This window comes from Capricornis sumatraensis, chromosome 20, assembly GCF_032405125.1.
Source record: "Capricornis sumatraensis isolate serow.1 chromosome 20, serow.2, whole genome shotgun sequence".
Lineage (NCBI taxonomy): Eukaryota > Metazoa > Chordata > Mammalia > Artiodactyla > Bovidae > Capricornis > Capricornis sumatraensis.
The window spans coordinates 51,045,574-51,053,756 of record NC_091088.1 but is presented as its reverse complement, the minus strand read 5'-3'; positions in this window follow the sequence as shown (position 1 = coordinate 51,053,756).

Below are 8,183 nucleotides of genomic sequence, written 5' to 3'. Positions count from 1 at the left end.
CATGCCAGGCTTCCCTGTCCCTCACTATCTCTTGGAGTTTGCTCAAGTTCAGGTCCATTGAATTGGTGATGCCATCCAACCATCTGCGTGTCATCTTCTATGACTAGCTCTTCTCCCTCAGCTTTATTTCTAAGATTCCTCCAGGGGAAGTAGGTAGTTATACTTTATCCGTTTTTGCTGCTGCACAAGGGTCCCTTGTGGAATTAACACCACAATATATTTATCCAGTTTTCCTGTCCATAGACCCTGGGTTGTTTCCAGCCCTCTGCTCTGAGGAGCAGCTGAGCTGCCCTGACTGTTCCTGGATCTGCTTCTGGGGTATCCTGTGGGTAGCCAGCATCCCTCCGATTGCCTGGCCATCTGTGCCTCACCTCCGCGGCTCTGCCTCTAAATGCCCAGGCTGGTTCTGTGGATCTGCCTAACTCTGAATCTATGAGGTATTCCCTCAATTGCTTCACCTTTAAAGTAAGTCTTGATATGTGGTGAAGCAAGTCTTTCTATCTGGTCCTTCTTCTACCAGCGTTGGCTTGTCAGATTCCAAGGGGGAAAAATCAGCAATGGGAGTTTAATTGTTATGCTCTAACCAACAACTGATATTTTTACAACACTGAGTTTTCCAAAATTTTCACACAGGGTTACACTGAATGTATTTAGGTATGTCTTAATGTCTCTCTCTGAGTGTTTAGGTTCTTTTTTTTTAAGTCGTGGCAAAATGCACATAAAAGTTACTGTCAGTCTTTTTAAAGTGTACAGTTCAGTATCATTTTCATTCACATTGTTCTGCAAACACAATATGTTTTACCATATGTTAAGGTGCTTTTGAAACATAATGGTTCTTGGGACTTCCCTGCGGCCCAGTGGTTCAGACTTCATGCTTCCACTGTAGAGGGGTGAGTTCAATCCCTGATCGGGGAACTTAGATCTTGCATGCCATGCGGAGTGTCCAAAATAATAATAATGTTTCATGTAAAGTTCTTTTAAATCTTTTCCTAGATGTTTTTCCTTTGGTATTTTATGTTTTTAAAAAGCTTTCTGTGACAGATATTACACACAAGAAATGGCATAAAATATAAATGACTTAATATATAATTATAAAGGAAACTCCCATGGACCCACCACCCAGGTCAAGAAAAACCATGTTATTCCCCCAGCCCAATCTCACCCCTGTCGTGTAAGGACTGCCCTGTGCCCAGATTTTGCATTTTCAGGAGCGAGGTGCTGGAGCCTGCGAAGTGCTTCCCAGCCAAATCTCTCCCCCTTCCAAAGATAAATATGCCCTTATTTCTACGTTAATTCCTTCCTTTTGTTTTTCTTTGCTGTTTTATTACCTGAGCACATATTCTCCAAAACCCTCATTTAGTTTTGCCTGTTTTTGAATGTCATATAAATAGAATTGCACACTTCAAAGACTTCTGTGTTTGGCTTTTTCCTTTTAACATTTTGTTTGCAAATCATCTACTTTAGTGTGTATGGGTGAAATTTGTTCATTTTTACTATTGTACAGTATTCCACTGATGAAATAAATTGGAGATAAATACTACTATTTACTTATTGATTATGTTGATGGGTATTTGAGGCCTTCCCAGTGTGTGTGTGTATGTGTGTGTGTGTGTGTGTGTGTGTGTGCGCACGCGCATGCACTAAGTCACTTCAGTCGTATCCAACTCCTTGTGAGCCTGTGGGCAAAGAGCTTAGCTAGCCAGTCTCCTCTGTCCATAGGATTCTCCAAGCAAGAATACTGTAGTGGGTTGCCATGCCCTCCTCCAGGGGATCTTTACGACCCAGGGATTGAAACTGTGTCTCTGGGCTTCCCAGTTTGGACTGTTAAAAATAGTGCTACTGGGACTTCCCTCATGGTCCAACGGCTCAGACTCCATGCTCCCCATGCAGGAGGCCTGGGGGTTCAATCCCTGGTCAGGGAACTAGATCCCACATGCCATAACTAAGAGTTCCCATGCTGCAACTAAGACCTGGTACAGTCAAATAAATAAACATGTATTTTTAAATAGCACTGCTGTGAATACTCTTTTACGTGTTTTTGTGTTCCTCTCTTGTCACACAGCAAGTGCCTATCTATCCACCCATCCCCATCTGTCCATCTATCCATCCACGAGCACTTCATTGGTCCATTGTATATCCCTGTGCAAGAAACACACTATCTTAATTATATCTACCTAATTATCATATATATAAACACATACACAAATACTAAATATATATATATGCATATGTGTATATATATATATATATATACACATGTGTAGTTTTACAACTAGTCTTGATATCTGGGATGGTAAATCTTCCCACTTTGCCCTTCTCTAAGAGTCTCTTGGCTTTTCATGTTACAGGCTTTCCTCAAACGTGCATTATCCTTGTTTCATATTTAGAAGTGGGGATCAGCCTGTGGTTTAACAACTGAGGTGGCAGAGGATGACCAAAATAAGAAAAGGCTTTGCAGAAAAACATCAAGAATTCTGTTTAGGACAACTTGTTGGTGATGCCTATGGAAGCTCCTAATGGGGAAGTCCAGTGGGCAGCTGACAAACAGCTTCGGGCTGGCCCGGGGAGTCCCCAGCATGTGATGTGATCACCCACCCCAAGACACCTGGCATCAAAATGTCCCTCCCCTCCCCTGGTGCATCTGGTCCCGGAACTCAGCCTCTCTTCCTGCCCAAGATCACTGTCATCAGAAAACACTGAACTTGACCCAGATTCCCTCTTTGGGGTTAAGTAATGTGGGGGACCTGGGCTTTATCTTTTCTGACCTCTGCTTTTGCAGGCAGGTCTCTGAGGAAAGTTCATGGCTGGTGTTAGGACTGTGGGGAGAAGGAAACTCACTAGCACCTAATGTCCTTGGAAACACAGGAAGGGCTGGTGTATGGAAGTGAAATCTCAAACAGAGCAGGGTTACCTAAGAACACCCCACATGAGGCTCCCACGTGAAAGTCCCTGTGTTTCTGCATTGGAAAAACACTGTGGGTTGAAAATCACTTGTCTCTTTTTTTAAAAAAAGTGGATTAAAAAAATATATTATTTTTGTGGCTGTGCTGGGTCTCTGTTGCAGTGTGCAGGCTTTCTCTAGTTGCAGTTTCTGGGTTTCTCTTGTTGCAGAGCCTGAGCTCTGGAGAACACAGGCTTCAATGAGCTGGCTTAGTTGCTCTGAGGCTTGTGTGTTTCTGACACAGAATAAGCAATAAAGTGATATTTTTGTTCCCCAAATACTTCAGGATTTCCTGACTCCAGTGAAACTTGACTTCTGCTTTCTTCTCTGAGTGTATCCACGTGGGTCTAGTTAAGTTTTGACTTCTTACCAAATCTCACCCACTCCCTCTGTATATGCAGGGTATCTTCCCCCAAGTGTGTGAGATTTTAACAAATTCCTTCCCACACCCTCCACCCTGGAGAGTCCCAAATTATCTGGTCTTCTCCCCTTCAGTTCTTTATTTGCATATCGAGAGTTCTCCCTTTGGGCTAGACTGAGCTCCATTTCAACAAAACAGGTGCTAACTGGCCGTCTGTGGGGCAGGCTGGACAGTCCCTCCCAGCCGCCCTCTGCCTGACTTCCCACACTGTCACTGGAGCATTCTCTCTCTGGCACTTCTGCTTTGTCTTGCCACCCTCTTGGGTCGTGTTGGTGCTGCTGTTGTCAGAACAAAGACGCCCACTCCAAGACCATGTCCTGCCCTTAAACTTGCGTTTATCTGGGAGGAAGCTTGGTGGACCTTGAGTTCCCAAGGAATCAGAACCTTGACAAGGACAAGATAGGAAGGAAGAAGATGGACTTTTTACATTTTATCAACTAGAGCATTAAGGACTGGGCCTCCCGAGGGTTTCTTCCTTCTCCCAACTTCCTGCCTAGCACCTATTTTTCTGTTCTGTCTTCTAATGATTTTTAGGATAGTTTCTTTTTATTTATTTGTTTTTGGAGTTCTTTTCTGTTTGCTTTTTTAAAAAAAACCTTTTATTTTGTATTGGAGAATAGACAATTAACAAAGTTGTGATAGTTTCAGGTGGACTGCAGATAGACTCAGCCATACACATACATGTATCCATTCTCCCCTTCTACCTTCTAATTTTATATACTTTATTCCTACCCTGAAAACTAGAAGGGGGACCCAAGACCTGGTGTAAGAAAAGGTGCATACTAAGCCACTTCGGTTATGTCCGACTCTTTGCAGCCCTATGGACCATAGCCTGCCAGGCTCCTCTGTGGAGTTCTCCAGGCAAGAATACTGGAGTGGGTTGCTGTGCCCTCCTCCAGGGGATCTTTCCAACCCAGGGATCGAACCCACATCTCTTACATCTCCTGCATTGACAGGTGAGTTCTTTACCTCTAGCACCACCTGGGAAGCCTTATGGCCTGTTCTAAAAACCTAATTACATTTTTTTCTGACCATTTGGTTTCATTTCTGCAAGGACTTTCTAAGACTAAAGATAACATTTTCTGTAGAAAATAGTTGTTTGGGACATAAAAAGCCAACTAATGATTTCCAAGGGAGAAAGAGGGGAGGGGAGGAGGAACAAATTAGGCATTTGTGATTAACAGATACTACCATGTGCAAAATAGATAAACAAGGACATACTGTATGGCATGGGGATCTAGATTCAATATCTTGTGATAACCTCTAATGGGAAAGAATCTGAAAAAAACTACGTGTGAGTGAATCAGTTTGCTATACACCTGAAACATTGTAAATTAACTATACTTCAGTTTAATAAATAAATAAGTAAATCAAATAACTGTTAGAGGGACGGCTTATATGGCCCAGTAGACGTTCGATTCTGTATTTCACCTAGATTGGGAAATCTTCAAGGAAAACTTACAGATATCGAAGGCTTCATTTCAGCAGTGATGTCAGGGGAGCCTTTTGATAAACTGCAGTGATTTTGTAGGCTCTCTCTCTTCCTATGGACACACACATTGTTGGCTGTTCTCCTAGAAAATGAAAATTAAGCCACTGCCAGACATGGTCCCTGTGGTCAATGTGCTTACAGCCCTCATCTATGAAGTGTGAAAAGGGTTATGACCCACCTCCAAGGGTTTGGAGTGAACTAATGAGATAATACAAGCACAGTGCTTAGCCTGTGGCTTAAGCCACAGAGTATACCAGTCATGATTTCAGCTGTTACTATATGTTCACTGGTGGTGTTTGGATGAGCATATGTGGTTCATGATTTCAACAACCACACTATCCAGGATGCTAGAACCCAGATGCGGGGGAAATAGAGCTAGAAGAAGTGTAAGAATTCTAGAATGGGGACTTCCCTGGTGACCCAGTGGCTAAGACTCCACTCTTCCAATGCAGGGGGCATGGGTCCAATCCCCCATCAGGAAACTAAGATCCAGCCTAATAAATGAATAAATTTTATGGTGCAGCCTAATAAATAAATAAATACAGCACTTGCTGAGTGCTTATAGAAAGAAAAGAAAAAGAATCTTAGCATGCTTGTCCTGTCAAAAAAAAATGCTGGTTTTGTTGTGCTGTGGGTGTTTCTTCACATCACATACTAGACAGATCTTAAAGTGAGAAGACGATGCATGCTTGCTCGCAAAGAGACCAAAGGAGGAGGGACTAGAACGATTTCATTTTGCTCCACTGTCAGGCTTGTGCGGAAGGGAGCCCTCCAAACAGGACAGGTTTAGTATGGCTAACTGTTTTTTTTTTCTGTTTATGTATCAGGATGATGCATATTTTTTTTGCTTTTTTATTTTAAAACACTTTAAAAAGTTTCAAAAGAAAACAGTTAAATTTTAAGCATGGCTACACACACACATGAGTGGGCTTGCAGATATACCTATAAGCCTGCTGGGCCCACCTCAACTCTTGCGTATTGAACAAATACTACCTGTTCTCAGAAAAGGGGGTAAAACTTAGTCTGGCTTGAGACAGTCTGCCCTCAAAACACCGTAAAATGTTCCACTTGGGTGTTGTGCACGTGACAAGCAAATGTACATAGGTATACATAAATTTACATTTTCAATGCCATCTGTCTAAGCTTCCTGGGTCTGCTATAATGCAGTACCATGAAGTTGGTGGCTTACAACAACAGAGACGTATTATCTTGGAGTTCATTTCTGGGGTGTGGAAGCCCTAAGTGTTGGCAAGGCCGAGCTCTCCCCAGAGGCTCCAGGGGAGAATCCCTCCTTGCCTTCTCCAGCTTTCGGGGGCTCCCCGCAGTCCTTGGCTTGGAACTACATTAACACAGTCTTTGATGCCGTCTTCACATGTGTGTCCATTGTGAGGACATTTTATTGGACTTAGGGCCCACCCATATGATCCAAGGGGCTTCCTAAGTAGCTCTAGCGGTAAAGAACCCGCCTGCCAATGCAAGAAACTTAAGAGATGTCGGTTCAATCCCTGGGTTGGAGGATTTCCCCTGGAGGAGGGCATGGCAACCCACTCCAATATTCTTGCCTGGAGAACACCATGGACAGAGGAGCCTGGCGGGCTACAGCCCACAGGGTTGAAAAGAGTAGGACACAATTTATGTAGGACACCACTTATGCACACACGCACATATGATCCAAGATAATCTCATCTCGAGATCCTTAATTATATCTGCAAAGACTCTTTCTCCAAATAAGGTCACACTCACGGGGTCTGGGGGGTAGGCTGTGGATATATCTTTTGGGGAGACTGCCATTCAACCCACCATATCACCCAAGAAAAGAGAGTGCAAATATCCACTAAAAGGCATGTATTGAGTTGGCCAAAAAGTTCATTCAGGTTTTCTCCTAAGATGTTACAGAATACCCGAACAAACTTTTGACCAACCCAGTATAATGACGATGACATCATTTGACATTATTCATAGTAGCCCCAAACCTGAAACCACCCAAATGTCCAACAACAATAGAATGATCAAATAAATTGTGATAGAGTCATGACATGGAATACTATACAAGAATGAAAATGAGCCAACTATAGGTACAAGCATCAGCATGGAGGCATTTCCATGCATATGATGTTCAATAAAATTTGTATCCTACTGTTGTGTGAAAATTGTATAAATCTTCATTATGTTGAATTGGTCCACGGTGACTTTCAGGTCTGCTGTATCTTTCTACTTTTCTATATATTCATTCTATTAATTTTTGAGCATTTGATATTGAAACTCCAACTAAAAATCTTAATTTATCTACTTAGAAAACTAATTGTAATATATGAAAATTGCTCAGTCATGTCCAACTCTTTGCAACCCCATGGACTATACAGTCCATGGAATTCTCCAGGCCAGAATACTGGAGTAGGTAGCCTTTCCCTTCTCCAGGGGATCTTCCCAACCCAGGGATCAAACCCAGGTCTCCCGCAGTGCAGGCAGATTCTTTATCAACTGAGCCACAAGGGAAGCCCAAGAATACTGGAGTGGGTAGCCTATCCCTCCTCCAGGGGATCTTCCCAACCCAGAAATCAAACCGGGGTCTCCTTAATTGTAGGCAAAGCTAATCCATGGTGCTACAGGTTGGAATAGTGCTGGCTTCTTTGGGGGTAATGACTGGGAGGGCACAAGGGCACTCTGAGGTCTTGGAAGTATTTTATATTCTCATATGCATGGTGATGGTATACATGTGAAAAATGACTGATACCATACATATAAGACCTATACACATGAGAGACACAATGAGAAATAAGTTCTTTGTATTCAAGAAACATAGTGAAATCATTATCGTTATTGCTAACACACATTAAGAATTTACTCCATACCTGGTGAACCATCTATCAAAAATGAGAAGTCCTATAAATCAGTGGACATCAGGTAGGAGATAAATCAAAACTTCCAGAATGACAAAACAAACCCTCCACTTGGGGGAGGAGAATGGAGAAGGAAAAACAAAGACAAAATCCCCAGAAACACTCCCAGTGAGGAAAGAGAGGTCAGAAGTTGGATATTGCCACATCCTGAAGCCAGCAATAATTCTTTTTTTTTTTTTCAGTCACACAGAGAGGCATGCAGGATTTTAGTTCCCCCACCAGGGATTGAACCTGTGTCCCCTGCAGTGGAAGCATGGAGTCTTAACCATTGGACTGCCGTGGAAGTCCCTGGCTATTGCCACATCACTTAGAAAATCAGAGAAGTTAGGAAAACAACATCTTTTTCTAATTCTGACTCATTCGACAAATTTCAGCATATCTGTTCAACCCCCTGTCACTCAGTTTTCCACTACTGTTAATCGACTCTAA